We start from the raw sequence: 20,121 nt of genomic DNA, 5'->3' as shown, positions 1-20,121 counted from the left end.
TGCTGTTAGTTAGGAGGTGCTTTTCCTTTTAGTAAAGCCACATGTAAGTGATTAGTATTGAGAATGGCTGCAAAATAATGCTTAATTTTAAGCAAGTGGAAAAAAACGTTGTTTTTAGGCAGATCAGTTGTATTCGAGAATACACATGCAAAATGAGAATCTGAGAGTAGATTTCCTGCAAACTCTCCCTGCTAGCATACTTCTTGAAAATAATTCATGTACTGGTAGCCTAGTTTGAAGACCACTGTTCTAAACTGTCTACGGCAGGATTGCTCCATAGAAATATATTGTTGTTGTTGGGATAACCAATTTATTGTAGTTCACGTTCACAAGAGTGCAGTGGAAATCGCTGCCAGATGCTTCTATGACCAATTGTGTTGGAGCAAAGTATTCTGGAAGGGATTATTTTGTTTTGCTGATATATGTATGTATCAACTAGACCTACGTTGTCCAATACGGGAGCCATTTAACCCCATGTGGCTTGTGTGAACTGTGATATGCGGTAAGTGTAAAATGCCAAATTTCAAAGAGCAGGCCACCAGAAATAAAATATTTCATTAATATTTTGATATCAATTACATGTTGAAATGATAATATTTTGGATATACTGAGTTAAGTAGCATGTTATTAAAATTAATTTCACCTGCTTTTTAAACTTTTTAAAATGTTGCAAAATGAAAATTGCGATTACATATGTGACTGGCATTATGTGTATCATATGACAGTGCTGCTCTAGAGCTGATGTTAAAATTCTAACTTCCTCTAAAAACATGACCACAGGAAAAAAAAGATTTGTCCACTACTCTCGTCCAGTAAGTATATTGGTATTCTGATGTAGGTAGTACTTTGATTAGTGTTTGGGTTTCCAGGTTGGGGAATTTCTAGTTGAAAGCAGGTAAAAGTAAAACAAGCAAGCAAGCAAACAAACAAAAAACCAGTATTTTGTTAAAGATATTTTAAAAACAGTCTTTTATTAGTACCTAGAAATTTTCCTAATATGGACTTTGGATGGCTTCTCAGTGGGTGCAAGTGAAGCTTTTCAAACTCTTCCATTACGTCCGTGGCAGATATTGCATTCTATGGAAGATATGAAGTGTTTCATCACATTTGAGATGCTGTTTTATGTAATTACGTTTTTATGTAACATGAAGAGAGAGAAAAACCTTCCGAATAAACTATGATGTAATGCTTTCATATCCATAGAATTTTAACTTTATATTTATTGAAAGAGCTTTTGTGGCTTATTTAGACATATCTTTTTATCATACTCGTATATCATGATACTATAATAGCCATGACCAAGTTTGAATATACGCAGGCAATGACAGCTAACAAATGCCTCCTGGCTGACAGTGATTGTAGAATGCCATTGATTGAAAAGTGCACTCTGATTTCAGAGATGTGAAAATGTGCAGAAAATAAGCATCTGAGAATTAATTAAATACGGTACGTCATTTGGCAAGAAAAAAGGGTGATGTAGGGCCGAAAGCCAAACTCCAAGACAGCAGCCTAGTGAAAACACTTTTCTGTATTATTGTATTTACAAAACACTTTTCTGCATTAATTGTATTTACAAAAACCAAAATATGTCTGTCATTTAAAAATATATCGTCGTGCATTTAAATAACATTACATGATAAATTTCATCGCAATTGTTTGGTGGTTTTCTTAGCATTCTTTTATTTGTTTCCTGGCTTAGAAGTAGGAAGGCTAGGGAACAATCGGGATGGGTGGGGCTGTGACTGGGGACAGACTGGATCTCTCCAGGCTGAAAATGTCTAGCATGTCTGTTGTAAGAACCACTTAGCACAGCCTTGTGTGGGGCTGTGCCTTCAATGGCACTGTTTGTTCTTTGTAAGTGGGCCTAACAGAGGCAGCCTTTCTCCTTGTCGTGGCTTAGTTTAGTTTTCACATACTCAATGTATCCTTTCTTGACTGAAGGGCCGCAGAGAGGGAGGAATGGCGATTGAACTGCTTTCCTACTTTTTGTTTGATATAGTATTCGAGAGGGTCAGCAAGATGAATCAAAACTCCACAGGAAGTACATCATGTCAAGAATCAAGGGGAAAAAAACAAACCCTAGATTTGTCCTCCAGGAACTGTGGCAGATCTCTGATTGTAATGATACTCTTGATGGTATAAGAATTTACAAGAGGTAACAAAACCAACAGTAACAGTCTTCATGAAATGAGAAGAAGAGAACCAATAACATGTTCCCTCCCTTGTCCCTACAGCTGCACATTATACTAAAACTTAAGTGTCTCTTGAGGGCTCAAAAGCAGGGCCAGCTTAATGGGCTTGTGACCCGCGCAATCTCATAGGGCTCTATGCTTAGAAGGGTTCCATGCTTGTTTCAATGCTCTGCTATTATGGTCTTGAAACTCGCAATAATTTTGGAAAAGAGGACCCACATTTTCATGTACCATTGGTCCCCATAAATTAGGTAGTTGATCCCATTCAAAAGGAGATATTTGCCAGAGAATTATGAACTGAAGGAGCAAGATTAAATCAGAAGCATTGCTTTTCTAATGTTGTGCACTGAACTCTGTCAATATTCATAAACTACTGTTGCTGCTGGTGGTGATGTTAAGAATAATAGTTGTAGAAGTAGTAATAGGAGTAGTAGTATTATCAGCAGTACTTTATATTGACTCCCTCATTTATTCATATGACCTGGGGCATCTTCTGTGTCTCTATTTTCTCACCTGCCCTCCCAATACCCACAAAAGTACTTGTAATCTGTACAGGTTGAAACAGAGGAAAAAGATTATTCCCCTACCCAGCATGGCATGGAGTCTGGGCAGCAATGACCTGCCTGGAATCTTGGGGGCCTGAGTTGGGCTCAGCAATGAGGCTGCTCTAGCCTGTAACTGTAAAGCAGGTGTCCAGTGGGTCCTAGAGCCCGAAAATCAGTGCCTCTGAAATCTCAAGAGCCCAGTGGGTACATACATCTCACTGCTGTCAAAAGGGCTGGGTCAAGGCACTTGGATGGAAACCGCAGATGCACAGACAGGGCTAGAGGGTTGAGAAGAGAGGAGAGAAGGTGCATCCCGGCAAGATCCTCTGAGCCCCTGGGGCATAGTGACAAGGGCTTTTTTCTAGGGTGCCTGCAGTGTTGGGGAGGGAATGGCCAAGGGTGCCAGCCACCTCAGATTTCCACATAGGTTTTCTTACTGCCCAGAATGGAATGGTACTCCATTGCCATTATCTGAGTGAGAAAAGAAAACTTTTGTCTCCATTGTGTGAAGGAACTCATTTTCCTGCATGTAAAGGAGAAAAGTGTCACAATGGAGAGAGACCTTAAGAGAGTCAGCAAATGCCATGTGTCTTTTAAGTATGCAAGAATGCCTGTCAGTGATTTCCTTAAACAATTGCAGGGTTTCGCTGCATTGCAATAAAGAGAAGTGAAAGTAGCACTTCAAATGAGGCCACTGAAAATGCCATTTGAAATATCTTGGCAGTGTACTGTGTCACTGATGGGACACAGTGATAAACAATTTGCCTTATTTCACACATCAGAGATCTCTGGACTTTGTTTCTTGTGTGTGGCAGAAGTGAAGATAGGGATGTAGCCTTTTAGGAATAAGTGTTCAGGAGAAGAATTTTGGTTTCCTGGTTAAAATGACATAATATATTTGGTTGCATGTCTCTGTTGGGAAATGGGAGGGTTACTATGTTGTGTCAGAAAGCAGGGGGTGAAGTGGCTGGGATGTATTTGTATTACAGTGGTACCTCGGTTTTCGAACATAATCCGTTCTGGAAGACCGTTCGAGTTCTGAAACATTGGAAAACAGCCGACAGCTAGGCCTCAGGATCTTGCACTCAGCGGAAGCCGCGTGACATGTTCGACTTCCGAGGCATTCGTAAACCGAAATGTTCGTCAACGGAGACGTTTGAAAACCGAGGTGTCATCTGTGGCAAGGGCTGCAGACCAGGTAAACCAATAGCAAAGAGCCAACGTGTGGTCTTTGATTGGTTCAGATCTGAGACTTCCAGCGGCCTAGCAGCTTGGCTTGGGAAGGATGCATGACAACCTGGATCTGGACTAGGGACAGGGCTAATAATGCTGACTGGACAACTGAATTTGTGCTAAAGAGGGTTGGAGCCTGCCACCGAGCATGCGCATTTTGAGAAGCTTGCATCACAAGGGAGCCTGCAAAGGAGAGCTGGCTGTTGCACACAAAGGTCGGGAGTAGGCGCAATTATGCTTGTATGTGCAAGGATGAGGAGCGGGGAGGGTCCTGTGGGGGGTGCATTGTAAACTAGTTGGATGGGGACTCTCTGTACAGGTGCCTGTAACTGCCTTAGGTCAAGCCCTGCTCGGGTTGGAATTAGAGCTTTTTTGAGCTACCTGCCTGAAATCCTTGCTGTGTTCTCAGACTAACCAAGAGAGGCAGCACCTATTGGTGAAGGCAGGTTGGGAGCTCAGCCATGACTTCATTGATAATACAGGAAGAGTTCCAGCACTTCTCTTAGGACCCCAGTTAAGATTGAGGACCAGAGAAGGGAAGATGATAATACAGTCTCAGAGTTGGAAAGAACCCTTAAAGGCCATTTAGTGCAATCCTTATATCTCAATTGAAGTCTTCAGTAAATAATTTCTCTTTCCCTCTGCTTGAACATCTCCAGGAATGGGGGAGTCTGTGTCCTGAGGTAGCCCATTCACTCTCTGGCCATCTTTATTAGTTCTGCCTCATATTGGACTGAAATCTGCCTCCCTGCACATTCTGATCGCTGGGCCAAGTCACCTCCTGCTGACACACGGCCCTTTTGCTCACTGAAGACAGGTCCTGTCTCATTGAACTCTTCTTTTTCTTTTTTTTTTAAATTTATTTATTGGGGTGACAATTTTAATGAAATTACATAATTTCAGGTGTACAATTCTGTATTATATCATTTATAAATCCCATTGTGTGTTCACCACCCAGTGTCAGTTCTCCTTCCATCACCATATATTTGATCCCCCTTACCCTCATCTCCCTCCCCCCACCCCCCTTACCCTCTGGTAACCACTAAACTATTGTCTGTGTCTATGAGTTTTTGTTTCATTGAACTCTTCTTGCTTTGCTTCATCTCTCTCCTCCATTCCCCATTCGATGATTTTGGCCCCTGTTCTTCTTGTTTCCCTACTCTCAGCAGTCCAGCTCTCCAGGGTACCAAAAGCCTTGTACAGTATTCCTGTTGCAGCCTGACCACTTGTTACCTGAGCTGAATATCATTTCTCTGTTAACTGCATGCCATACATGGTCACATGGCATTGTCGACTCACCCAGTTTCCAGACAGTCTAAATTCAACTGGAAGGTGCCCCCACCTGCTTTACTCAGGACTTCGGGGCCAGCCAATGCTTCTGACCAAAAGCAGTTCACTCACTGAAAATTAGGTCATAGTGGCACAGGGAGGAACAAGATGGAGGGTAGGAAGTTATCTGGTGTGTTGTCTTTTGTTGAGAGCTTTAGTATCTGTTTTTCTTCTACTCTGCATGTCCCTAGTTTATTTACAGATAATTTCGTGTGGCATCTGGGAACCTGAGAAAATGTGAAAAAGACACCCTTAAAGGGGATTGAGAAATTGTATTAGTCACATGCATTGCTCACAATGAAGCAGGAGTGAGCTTGGGACTTCCTTTCTCTCTTCATGTTCCCCTACCCTGCTCGAGGTACCCTTTGGTTTAATAGAAATCTGTTAATGAGGCTTCTGATTGTTCATGTGTAGATTGTTCCAGAAAACAATCACTCTATTCAACTGGGAACCTCCTGAGTTAATTGGGCCCTTTAACCACCTCATTCTTTGTGTGTGTGCTGAAAACGACAGGTGAGGAGGCATCAAATAAGTGGTCCAAAGCCTGATACACACACACACACAAATCCCAACAGACTAAACGTTCGGTTTTTTAATTTTTAACATAAAATAAAAAGCTTCTGATCAGTTTCTTTGTGTTATTCAGCATTAGAGAAAATATTTCTTTGCTAATCAAGAAAAGAGAGAATTCGGACAGATACTACCAGTCTTTCAATTACCAGTCTTGCTCAGGATAATGAAAACAGCCTGATTCTAGAATATTTGTGCTACCACAAATTATCAGTATAATCTGGTAGAAGCCTTCCACCCTTGGGCCTCAATCACTTTGTTAATAGATAAAGGAGTTGAACCAAATATCTATTATATTTCTACTGAACAGCCTGGTCTAGAGAGTTACTCCTGCTGAATGCACCCTGAGTTCCAGTTACTTAAAAACCTCCCAAGGTTGAAACCTCTAAACTTGTGGTTCTCAGCCTTGGATGCACTTTAGAATCACATTAGGATCTTTTAAAAAATACTGATCCCCTCCTCCCTATGATTCGGATTCATCTGCTATAACTCATAGTGACCTTTCTTCTAAGCTCTGAATTTCTTCCATAAAGCCATAGGGTAGGATGATAAAACATTAGGATTCTGTTATGTGAATGCCAGAAACATATATAACCCCAGGTTGGACAGCTGCTAGATGAAGGGCAGATGAAACACTAAAACAGGCTTAGTTCAGACCCTCAACTAGTTCTCAAGAGCAAAAGAAGGGCCTTCTCCTTAGCTGTTCAGTTGTTACAAGTCAAGCAAACGGACAGGAAACAGTCACTTGAATTAATTCTGTCTTGGCTGCCGCTTGTTATTTGAGATTCTGAAAATCAGCCTACTGCATTCCATCTATCCTCCCAGGGATATACTTGGCATTGTTTGGTCTGCTTTCAGAAAGATAAATGGGGCTCAAAGAGTGTGATCCTCTCCTTGGTTAAGCAAATTCCTTTCACCAAATATTTATTATTTTGTTTTAATGAGGGGACATTTTTGTTTTGGACTCTCCAGAGGTCTAAGGAAGAAAACATAGAAAAGGTAGTTTGATTGAAATTGGACTGCCCTCTAGAATGGAGCAAGCAGCCATCAAGTTCATGACTGTAATGGGACCACTCACAAGTGCAGAGACAAAGTGAGAGAGAGAAAAAAGGCACAAGAGTAAGGGAGGCTGAATGTACAGCCAGCCCAGCAGTTTCTGCAGTGAGTTGCGTCATAAAGTAAGTTGGGGTTTTCCCAGAGCCCATGTGCCTGGGCGAACTTTATTTGCAATTTTGTTAACAGCTTTTTAAATCAACACATTTTATAGCAATTAACTATAATTACAAATCTTAAAAACATTTATATGGATAATTACGTGCCTAATTATTGTTCCTTCATTTTCAATTAATTCTAAAAGAAATTAACTGTGTAATTTTGACAAGTGCTTAGTGTTTCCAAAATTGATTGTGAATCTCTATTACTTAAATTTGTTGTTATACATTTTCACAAACTTTTCCCAATCTGAAACTGTCTATAAATGTTGGCAGTAAGTTTCTTGTCTGCATGCCGGTTGCACATTACTCTCACACCTATGATTGCTTGGAAGGGAGTGTGAACACTGCTAAGGAAAAATGACCTGCCCAATTAATCAGTGGCAGACAGCTGAGAATTGGGCTCCATATTTTCCTATGGCGATTGTTTAGCCACTTGGCTGCAGGCCACCGAGTGAGTTATTGACCCATTGGAACCCAGCCCATTTGAATTGCCATGATAGGCTTTCTGTCATCAGACTACTAAAACTGTGAGTTTGGGGGAGAGGAAAATAATGAAAACCACTAGTCTGTGCAACTTCACAGGTTTAATCTATCTAAAGGAAGATATTTGATAGGCATTGACAGTAGGGTAGCTGAATGGAAGAAATACTGACCAATTGGACTTAGATGTGTTGAATAAATCTCTGAAATCCAATTAACTGGCCCAGATAGCACCTGCAATACTGCTTGTGGTAGGGAGGGTTAGTATTGATGAGGGATTCCAAAAAGTGGTATATTTGCAGTGAATTCTTAATAAGAGGGGCACACAGGAGATGTATGACTAAATTCGAATTCAGATATTTATTACCTATGTGACCTCTGATGATTTTTCAAAGGGAGAAAACAGATAATGTGGGAAAAACAGCATCCAGGACAGTACTTGAGACCTAGCCTGTCCTCAGCAAATGTTCTTTTTCTTTCTTCCCTGAAAACTTAGACTTGTGTTATTCTATAAAGGCTCATTTTTAAAGATTATTTCATTCTGAGATATTTTATTTGTACTTATTTGTCAATCAATGGCATGAGAGTGACCTATAATTAACTTGTAGACCCATATAATTTTTTATGATATTTTAAAACCTTTACCTTACAAGCTTTGTTAATTTATCACTTATCTTACCCAGTGCTAAGATAATTTTTTTTTAATAACGTGAAAGGAATACAGTCATCTCTTGGTATCCATGGGATATTGGTTCCAGGACCCCTGCAAATACCAAAACCTGCCGATGCATGAGTCCCTTATATAAAATGGCATAGTATTTGCATATAACATACACACATCTTCCCTTATAATTTAAATCATCTCTACATTACTTATAATACCTAAACAATGTAAATGCTATGTAAATAGTTGTTACACTGTGTTGTTCGGGGAATAATGACAAGAAGAAAAGTCTGTACACGTTCAGTACAGATGCAACCATCGTAGGTCTAACTACGTAGTACAAGTCAGCGACCATGTAACAATTTTTTCCTATTTTTAATCCTTGGTTGGTTGAATCTGCGAATGCGGAATGTGCAGATATGAAGGGCTAACTGTGCTAGGATTGGAATACAATTGCCCTGCCTGATTTTTTTTTCAGAATGTGCGCAGCTATTGTATGACCCTGAAAATAATTTTTTCTTTATAGGTTTGTATCACTTTGTCCTATTCTCTTGGAAGACGTTGATATTTGTACCCCCATTTCTCTAGTGGCAAAGTTCAAAAGAACGAGTTGCCTTTAATATCAATACTGACAGTGATAAATGATAAGTGAAATGATAAGTGATAAATGGCTGCTTGTTTGTATAGGTGTGAATGACGGGACCCATAGCTAATTACCATCCAACTGATTTATTCTTTGGGACCACAAATGAGCCAATCATTAAGGGGCTATATTCATTGTGATGAATCATTCATTCAGAAAATATTTATTGAGCCCACGTATGGACCAGGAATTCTGTGAGTTGATACACCCATGACATAGTTCCAACCTTAAGGTGCTTATCATCTAACAAGGAGCTAAGACCTGTCTATGAACAATTCAAACACAAGATACAAAACACAAATGTCATGAGGAAGAACAAGATGCTATTGGAGTTCAGAGAAGGGAGTGGTTACTGCTGGTAGGGGGAATTCAGGAAAGGCTTTACTCATTCCTTCGTTCACTTAACAAGCACATGAACAAGAGACTGTGCTAGGCTGATGATACAGAGACAAATGAAATGCTGCCCTCAAGGAGTTTACCTTCTAGGGAAAGAGATCCAGACTAGAGACAACACCCTGGGTTAAGTCTTACTGACAATTAAGGTCACAACAAAGTGCTAGGGAGCTTAGAAGTTAGTATCTTTGGGGAAGCCAAGGAAGGAGTCCTGGTTGAAGCAGACATTGAGCTGGAGTTTCTTTAGTGGGTTTATAGCCTAGTGAAGGTGACTGCCACACATGTAAATAATTCTAACACTGGGTAAAAGGTGCTAAGTGCCTGGAGAGAAATTCAAAGGGCTGTGAGAGAGGCTTCAGGGGTGAATGTTTACTTCCAGCTGGGGCCTCAGGTAAGTATTTACCAAAGAGGTCGAATTGGAGCTGGTCTTAGAGGATGAGTAGAACTTCAACAGGCAAGGAGGTAAGGGAAGGCGTAATCCGGAAGGAACAGCATGAATAGAGACACGACATGCTACTAATGAGTCCTTTGAAGTGGCTAGAGTGGACTAGGCTGGGCAATAGCAACTGAGGACAATGCAATGTGCAGCTAGATCATGGAAGGTAGCGAACACCAAGCTGACTCACTGGACTTCATTGAGTGGGCAGTGTGTCTTTTTTTCTGACTGTGCCTTGGAATTGAGGTCGGGCTCTGGAATTGGGCTGCTTGGGTTCAAATACTGCCCCACCATTCACTAGCTGCATGAACTTGAGCAAGTCTCTTAGCCTCTCTGAGCCTTGGTTTTAACATCTGTAAAATGGGTATGACAGTAATATTGTACCCCACAGGTACCTTCAATGAGAACTGGTTTAGTTCATGTATTTGTAGCTTTTAGAACAGTGCTTAGCAAGACGGACTATATGTGTCAGTTGTTAGTAGCAGCAGTAGTAGTAACGATAATAGTTGCGGTATAAACAGTAGCAACTTTAGGGAATTCTCGTGCTGTGAACTTGTAGGGACATATAGTGGTACCTTGGTTTTCGAACATAATCTGTTCTGGAAGACCGTTCAAGTTCTGAAACGTTTAAAAACCGAGGCACGGTTTCCCCATAGAAAGTAATGCAAAATGGATTAATCTGTTCCAGACCTTTAAAATCACCCTCCCAAACTGCAAATTTAGCATGAATTTTACTATCTAATGATATCATAGGTCCATAAAATTTACGGCGTTCGTAAACTGAAATGTTCGTCAACGGAGATGTTAAAAAAACGAGGTACCATTGTACTTAGGATGACCTGATCTGCTTCAGGAAACCAGTAGTGAACCTCAGGGCATATTTTTAAATGATCGATATTATCCTCTGCATAATTGTTGAGGTACATCTAAGTTGAGCCATGTACTAGCCACATCAATAGCCAGGCCTCAGCTGCTAGAAATGGCCCAGCAAGAATGTTGGCTCCCAAAACAATGGAGGCAACCAATAAAATGGGTCCAGGATCAGGCCCAAGCAAGAGAATTTCAGAGAGCTTCTCTATCTATGACACATCATCAGCAAAGCTTGCAAACAGCAGGGATCGCCTGGGCTGAAAGTCTAGCAATAAAAGAACTGGATTCCCATGTCCCAGGTGCCTTAGTTTTCACACCCCTACCTCAAGCTGAAATTTTAACATGAAAGTGGAGCTATTTGCAAGTAATACTAAAGTGTCCCCACTGGGGGCTTGTTCACAAGAAACAGGTACAGCCTGAGAACAATGATCTGCAAAGCTGTGGAGACTGTTCTTTCTCGTGTTGACCCCTGGTGCATTTTGGGACACATCTGACAAGTCCAGCTGCATTTAGCAGATGGCCTATGATTGAGTATATTCTCCTTGCGTGCCCAACTGTGGATTCAGCTGATGGATGTCACTGTACACATGCCTCTTTCTTATGGATTGCAGTTGGTTATCACTAAACACACAAGCTGCTGTTATAAGACACAGGTACCTTAGTAAGTCCTGGACGAGCCCACAAATCTCCCTTCTCAAATGAGTGTTAGCATAGGGAGCTCAGGGTTCCCTTTGCAGATTCACAGCAAGCTCCTGAAAGTTCCTGAGACACAGAGCAATTAGAATGGATCTCTTTTTGAGACCTCTGTGTCTTATACTCTCTAAGCTGTATGCAAACATCATCATGTAGGCCTAAAAGTAAGGGAATCATATTGTATTGGAAAAAAATGTTATTATATGTCTTAATCAAAAAAGGATTTAAAGCTGGCCGGTGTCAAGTGTTGTGCCAGCAATCAAACAGTCCTCCAAGGATTAAGCCGTGTCTTCTGACCAATTTACGCACTTTACATCAGAAAATCGCTCTTAACTTATACTTCTTGACAAACATCAATTAAACATTTACCTAGGAAATGATTATGTTTGTCTCCTCAGAATTTTTTTTGAGACGGTATATTTTGGATGGCTCATATTTGTTTAAAAAGACTATTCTTGGAAGTTTCCTAAAATCAATGTACTTGTAGCAAACAGGCTTCCTAATCATTCCTAGAGTAGAGCTAGAAATGTAGAAACGAGGGAACGGAAGTTCAGCGGCGTTTAGGCTGCACGACAGAACATGGCATTAGGGTTTGAGCCCATTTGTATGACCTTGCGTCAACCTGTGTTCAGACTCAGTTTCTTCATCTGCTCATAACATAGCAGTGTCCTGAGGGAAGATTAATTAAAATACTATATGGAGAAATGCTTTGTAAATGTAAAAGGACCTCTCAAATGTAAGGAATTGCTATTATTATCATCACCATTCATGATTCTACAGCTTGTAACTAGTCAGAGTTTGTCTACATACATACGTATGTACATACATACATACATACATACATTAAGCAGTCATGTCTTTCCCCACTAGATGGCAGGCAAGCCACTTGATAAAGTGTTTATGGGGTTAGGGATCTAAAGAACCACAGCAATTCTGGTTTGTGAGGCAGTGCCACAATGGACAAGGGTGAATTAGAAATCGTGAAAAACAGATGTTAAAATAAATCTCAAGCACCACCGGTTTGCAATTTACCAAGATTTTGTATCTATGTGAACATAGTGTTTTTGTGTTTTTTTTTTCTGACTAGGAGAAAAGGGACAGCCAAGCAATTTCTGCAAATAAGGAAAATGTTCAGCCCACTTAGAGTTATAGCTAACAGACTTAAGGATTATTTATAACACCATTTGGCAGGCGATGGTTTCATCTACATCAGGGGTCAACAAACTGCTTCTGCAGAGGGCCAGATAGTAAATATTTCCAGCTTTGCAGGTTGATCTGTCTCTGCTGCATTGATTCAGCTTTGCCTTTGTAGCCTGGAAACAGCCTGAGACACTAAGAAAATGAGTGGGCATGGCTGGGTTACAATAAAACTTTATTTATGGACTCTTAAATTTGAAATTCGTATAACTTACACTTGCCACAAAATATTCTTCTTCTTTTGATGTTTTCTGACCATTTAAAAATGTGAAAACCATTCTTGGCTCAAAGACCAAAGAAAAAATGGCCACAGGCTTGATTTGGCCCTCAGGGAATATTTTGCAGATTCCTGGATTAAAAGCTTTAATAGTCTTAACTATCAGATTGACAATCTCAATTAATATATCTTTTTACTGCTTTCATAATAAATATTTCAATGTGACTATTATTTTTGTCATGAATAAATTAAGAATCCTTGTGATATTTTTTGCCTACCTCTCAATAGTATGAACTTGTGTCTTGTTTGTTAGACTATAAACAAAAGAATTCAACTAGTGGTTGTGTTGTTCCTAGAGTTGCCAGAAAAAAAACAAGACACTCAGTTAAATTTGAATTTCAACTAAACAATGAATAATTTTTAAAGTATAAGTGTGTCCCATATATTGCATGGGACATATTTTATTATAAAAGCACTGTATTTTGCTGTGTATAATGTGCACTTTTATGCCCAAATTTGTGAGAGAAAAATAAGGATGTGCATTATACATGGGTGGTACTAATTCCGTATCTATATAAATGGTTTTAATTCTTTTATTTATGCTTATGAGTTAAAAGTGTAATAATAATAAATAAATGCTAAAATTCCTTTATAATACAAAAAACAAGTACCTAAATATAAACAAATGCAAATTTGAATTAAAAAATTAAAACGAAAGATTTTTTCCCCTGAAAGTTTGGGCCAGAAACGTGGGTGCACATTGTACATGGGAGTGCATTATACTTGACAAAATACAGTATTTCCTGTTTATCTGAGATTCGGTTTTACTCAGGTGACCTATGTTTTTATTTCCTAAATCTGGCATTCTTGTACTTATATATAGACTGCCTATTACTCGTTTATTAAAGCCTTAAAAATAATTGAAGATCCGCAGACAGGACTCCTGATTTGGGGAAAATACGCATCTCCAACCCCTGGTTGCTTTCAGTGCAAGTTAACACATTCATGTGGCATAAACAGGCATGTTTCACATCTATTTTCCAGGAGTATTTTCCTGAGCGGCTAGGAGCAGTCTCCCTTGGATAAGCCATTTTAATTGTGAGAAACCCAAAGTAATCTTCAGACAGGCACTTGCTTCAGAGAAACTTGAAGTCTTATGAAGGGATTGGGTGGGAACAACAAATTCAATCCCTCCCACCCCCACACCCCTACCCACGCCGGGCTAGTGTTTCATGGGGCTAGGCTTGTTTTAGGCCAATTCCCACCAGAAACCCCATCCTTCTCTAAACACTTTTTCCCACCTCTTGGTGGAGATTTCAAGTGTGCACAGGCAGTGTTTGGTAGAGCTTGCTTTAGCGGGGTTTCTTTGTGTGTGTACTTGTTAGGATGCAGTACTGGTACTAAATACTGACACATATTTAATTTGCTTGGTGACTTTTCACGAGACAGCGAATGCTAAATCCTCCCCAAATCTGACGTTCTTTCCAGTTTTAAGATCTGCGGCCTGCCCAAGCGATCAGGCGGATCAGGAACTGTTAACCACCAGAGACCTTGTGGAGTTTCTTATCCCTTTGGCCTTGAGATGGTTAATTCAGAGGGCCTCCTGGCTGCCGCAGCTGGGACCGAGTTGGGGGGGGGTGGTGAGTGGTGTAACTGAGGAAGTGTCCTGACACGCAGCGAACAGGTCAGAAGTGACAGCACACAGTCCTCCCATCCCTGCGGGGGCCCAGCCCGCCCTGCGCCGAGGGAGTGGACCTCCACCGAGCAATAGCAGCCGTGGGCGGGCGGGCAGACGCTGGAGGGGCCACCGGAGGGGGCAGGTCTCTCCGGAGAGCAGCCGGTTGATAAAGGCTGCGCGGAAGGACACTGCTTCAGTGTAGGCGCGCTGCAAAGACGAGACGCATTCTCCCCAGAGGGGAGCAGACGGTGCCTTGGCTGTTAGGAGAAGAGATTGCCGGGCCTGGAGCAGCCAGAACCAGGTAAGCCAACGAACGTCCTTTCGGTATTCCGCTTTAACCAAGCTGATTTCCTTCGGGGGCCTGCCATTCACTACTCTTGCAGAGCAGCGTGGGCTCCCAGCCGGCCAGCCAGCCGGAACACGCCAGTCGGGCCTCCTCCTCCCCACCCTGCGGCGGCCCACGCTTAGATTTACCAGCACCTCCTCCGGGCTGCCTTTTACTCTTTCTCTACCTGCAAAATCATGTCCTTCACTTATTTCTTCCCTCAAATCATCAGAGCCTGGGCAAGGGCACATCTAAGCGAGGCACTTGCCTTGGAGCAAAATTTAAGGGGGCACCAAGACTCAGTAATCAAGATGAAAATTTTAAATGCGATGTCTCTCAAATTCAAAGTTAATGCAAAAAAATTCCACGATGAACAACATATGAAAATGTTAAATAAGTACATGATCTGACCCTGACTGGGCCACAGTCGCCTCACCCTAATGCCAGGCTTTGCAAATCAACTGTGAAGTGATTGATGGCCTCCTCTCCGTGGCCCCAAGTGCCGGGCCTCTGTGGTACCTATTATTTGGTCTTCCGTGGCAATGAGTTGTGTTTCCCTTGTGTATATGCCTCCCTGGCTGTGCGGAAGGATGGAGGGACTTCTGCTTCACCACCTCAAGGAGCACAGCCCGGATCTTCGCTCACGGAGGCCATGGGGACGGTATAGAGTGTGGAAGTGACTGAAGGTGAGAGGTTATCCCACACCCCAGGTTGTAAAGCTTCGCATTGGAACCACCAAAACCCCACCGAAGTAAGGCACAAAAGGAAGCTATGGTTCCTTAATTAGGGCTTAGGAACCCGTTCAGAACTGAGTTGAATATAAATGCTTTAAAGGACCCACCAGTAACAAGGAAGGGCTTTTGAAATTGTTTTTGTAGAAAGAGGGATGCCTCTGCACTTGGGGATTCTTTGTTCTTCTTTAGCCTGCCATGAGCACTTCCTGGTATTGCAATTCAGTGGGAATTTGCAATGATACAAGCAACTTTAATGAGGATCACACTCCACAATTTACAGCGTCACTCCCCCCTATCATGCATTATTTAACTCACAGCAGGCGGCAGGACACTGTGCTAGGCGCTGGTTAAAAGCTGCTTTCTGTGGTCAGAGTGAGGAGCCATTGTTTGCTGCCTTTGAGGTTAAGAGGGGGCAAACGGCGCATCTTAGGAGAGAGTCTAGTTGTATTTCAGGTTGGGACTTGGCCAGACACTAGGTCCGTGAACTTGCTGGATTCTTTAAAGCGTTCCCTAACTAAATGCTTCATTTTGCCTAATGCAGTCCAGTGAAAATGAGATAAGGAGAAAGAGCAAATGGAGGAGGAGATCAGGAAACTATTGTTCAAATGTTATGTGCCTTTTCTTTAAAAACTTTGGAAGCTATGAGCATGGCCAACACCCAAAAAGATGAGGGAAAAAAGAGAATTTGTCAAAACACTTTCCTACCCTGGCCTGCTAAGACGAGTTTGCTTCCCTGGAGGACCTGTGGAATCAACATTCTATTTGACGAGAAACGGGAAGAAATTGGGGAAGTGCCGACATTGCGCATAGCAGACCGCCTTGGCTTTTTGCATTCCTTCGCTGCCCGGGTTTAGCCTTTCCATTCTGTAGCCAGCAGAGGGTACTGTTGCTACATAGGCTCCATTTTGACTTTTGCTGGGGAGAATTTTCAGAGCTATGAATATAAAAAATACTTGGATCCAGTAAGAAATACACACGATTTTGTATGAAATTTTACTGGGAAAAAATAGATTATTATTAAGAAATTATGAATTATTTGATTAGTGAACCATCGAACCTCAGAAAGAAAGTGAAGATGTTTCGTGACTGTCTTTGTTATCAAAGATTAAATTGCAAGAACAAAACAGCAATGGGATGATAAATATCAGCATGACATCCCTCCATTATTTAGGACACAAAAGTTAGGACTTTTTCTCTTAGGAATGTGTGTGCCGAGACTAGTAACAGGGAAGAATAGGTCTGATTTATCCTAAACACCTGCTTTTTTATTCATTCCATACATAAACCCTTCCATTAATATCAAGAGAGTTAAACATAACTCCATCTCATCAACGAAATCGGGCATCTGAAGCCCTCTACGATTTCCTCAACAGACTTTTCCAGTTTTGTATTTTACGAACTACTTCTGCCCCCACTGTGTTTCAGCCTCATCTAACCTGGTCCCCATACTTAACCAGCATTTCCCTGCCTCTGCCTTTGCTCCCACTCACCTCCATTCTCCACACACTGGAAATCCTACCCGTTCTTCAAGGTCCAGTTTAAATGCTAACACTTGTGAATGTTGCATGCAGCTCTTATTCTCTCTGAGCATTTATGCAGTAAAATGAGGACCTGTTCTGTTGCAAATACTGTCAAGGCATTCACAAATGATTAAAACAGGGAAACAGATGGCACTACAGTGACATATCCTAAATGTTGTAATCCGAGTAAGCATGAGAGGGAGCCTCAGAGCTCTAATCAGTTCTTCAGAGCCAACTGGGGGGAGCAGAGAAAGCTTCCTGGAGGAGGTGGTGCTTGAAATAGTGTTGAAGGTTAAAGAAATCTGGATGATTGAAATAGCCCCTTAACTGGTAACATGTAGATTACAAGGGACGAGGTAGTGAAAGATAAGACTGGGAAAGTAGGCAGGCACCATCATACAGAGGGAGGTTGGACTTTATTCAGTAATCCATGGGGCCTCATGGGAGTGATTTAAAGTGGAGAAAGTACTGGATTAGACCCCTATTTTAGAAAGGGGAGTGGAAGCAGTGTAATATATAGGCTTGAATGGCCGGCAGACAACTTAGGAAGTTACACGCCATTCTTCAGATGAGAAATAGGAAGGGCCTGAACCAGGGTAGATAAAGTAGGAATGGACAGAAGCAGGCAGATTAGGCCCCCATATCACGTTGTTTGTAACCCTTATGGAATGTGTGGCTTTCTACCTTACATTGTGTTATATTCATCTTCCCTAGAAGACTAAGTTCCTTGAGATCAAGTTTTTATTTCTCAGGTCATTTCTTTATTCCTCATGTCACATGGCCTTGTACATGATATATTCTTTTTCAGCATGAGTTGACTGAGGGGAACAATTGAATTTCTGAAATTTTAGATCATGAAGGTTTACTTTGGAAATGTTGTATTATAGATCTTTGGTCTCAAAAGTCAGGGGAATGACATCTTTATCACATTAGTAAATGCACCGTGGATAGTTTATATATTTTGAAAAAATGAGATTTCTTATGGAAACTTCACCATTGGTTACCATTTATGGGTGTTATACTTTAAAGTGTTAAATGATTCTGATGGTCTGTACTGTTTGAGCTCACCACTTGTGTGCGTGTGTTTGAAGATTTTTGAAGAGGGAGAATGAGCTCTGCATAGCTGGTATACACACAAACCCCTTAAGACCAACTGTCCTTTCATAACAGAAACCGCAGTGCATTCAATCCTATTTGTACATACAAATCCTCACAGGGTGTGGCATTTAAAAAAAATTCCTTGTTCTCGATTGAAATGCCAACAGAAGAAACATCCTGAGATCCCCCAGCCCTTGTGGACACTTGAGCCGTGTGAGCCCCAGAGCTCAACCAGCGAGGCTTTGTTTCTCCTTACAGAGGTTGCCAGGCAGCTTAGACTCACAAGGACTAGAAGAAGGATGTTATGCTCTCAACCCTGTAGATAAACGGACTTTGGAAAAGCACCTTGAGAAGAGGTGCACTTGGTTACACCGTTATTTATTATCATCCTAGCAGCTTTAAGTCTCTGTCTAGCTTGCAGAACTGAAAGGTAACATGGGAAGTTTATTTCAGAGGTTTTATTCTTCACACTAACTTGGCTCCAGCATCTTGCAAAAGTGACATATCCTTAGCAAGGTCAGAGGACACTGGATGAAACTCTTACCCAAAGTGAATGTTATGGGTAGAAGTATATTCTATCATTTGAAAGTTGGTTGAATGAAGTTTTACCCAGTGATTTAGTTAAACATATAACAGTCATTCTTCCTACCCAGGGTTATGGTTATCAGTTTTTATGCCCTTGCTTGCTCTTTATTTCCTTCCATAAATTTCCATCTCCTGTGGGGTATGGGGTATAGAAAGCAGTTGTTATTAGTATTATGCGGTTGAACTGTCCCCAAGTTTAAATAATCTGGTTTCAGGTAAAATAGCTATAAATCTTTTGTTCGAATTTGGTAGAGAAAAAGAAAACTTGAAAATTGAGTCTCTTACCTTTAAATTGATATCGGGATTCAGGCTTCGTAATGCCTTAGTATTTAATCTATTGACTTAAAGTGAGACAAATATTTAAAGTGATTTCCCTCCAATGGTTAGTTATTTTTTAGTTGTAATTCTTCATCTTGTATTTAACCTTAAAAGGCATTGATAGTGCCTAAAATGTAGCCATGAAACATGAGATTATTACTTCAGGCACTCGTGCATACACACACACACTCTTTATTATGAGGAAGTTCAAACCCACAGAGAAATAGAATAGTGCAATGAATGCCCACCTGCCAACCATCTGGATCCCACAATTATTAACATTTTTTCATAAAATAAATGACTGATTACATGATAGGTGTAGTTGCTTCAGCTTTCCCTCCAAAAAAAGTGAATACAGAGGGTGCCAAAAAAAAGTAGACACATTTTAAGAGAGGAAAAAACTGTGTTAAAATTATGTTGAGCACCTCTTGTAATTGCAGAAGTCAAACGTGACTTGTATTCATCTTTTGTTATTGGTATATATTGAGTATTACAACTTTAATAGTTTTTTCCTTTCTTAAAATATGTGTACATTTTTTGGCACCCTCTGTATTTGCCTATATTACCCCAGTTCCATTATTGTACCTAACAGAGTCAAGAGTAAACACCTAATCTCCTCTAACAGCCAACTCATATTCAAAGTTATCCAGTTGTTCCCAAACTATGACTATTTATCAGTGAAACCATTATCAGAAGATCAGAGATCTGAGAACTTGGTACTATCACTCAGTTGATAAAAGTCAGGAATATAGCTTGGCAGCAGAACAGAACTTAAGGCAGCAAAATATATAGTAATTATTTATTCATTTGGAAACACTCCCCTCCTCAAGCTACACTGACCTCTGGAGAAATTGAGCGATCAGCTGGAATCAACTTGAGCCCCCAATTTGGTTATCTTGGTGCTCTGACTACTAGAACTTTGGTGGCTCTAGTACAGAGGGGAAATATCATTGAGAGGAGCTTTCAGACACTCTTATAGATGGATAGTCAGTCATTCCAAAAGCATTTATTGAGTAGGCCACCTTTTCCTCAATACGTTGAAATAATACCACGGAACTATCAAAATAGTGAATGAAAACGCGTGAACATATTTTTATCATCTTAGGGCAGGGGAAGCTTTTCAAAGCAAGGTATGAAACATTTGACTACATAAATATTTGAAAACTCTTTATCGCAAAAGACAAAAT

The 20,121-nt window shown here is 40.9% G+C and overlaps 1 long non-coding RNA gene across 1 annotated transcript in view; it reads left to right on the top strand.

Moving 5' to 3' along the window:
* LOC308495481 overlaps positions 1 to 20,121 on the top strand; it is a 63,285-nt gene that overhangs the window by 21,743 nt on the left and 21,421 nt on the right. The window lies entirely within an intron of this gene.

This window comes from Rhinolophus hipposideros (assembly GCF_964194185.1).
Source record: "Rhinolophus hipposideros genome assembly, chromosome: X".
Taxonomy (NCBI): Eukaryota; Metazoa; Chordata; class Mammalia; order Chiroptera; family Rhinolophidae; genus Rhinolophus; species Rhinolophus hipposideros.
Note: the sequence above shows the minus strand (reverse complement) of the source record. Positions and strands in the feature narration are given on the sequence as shown.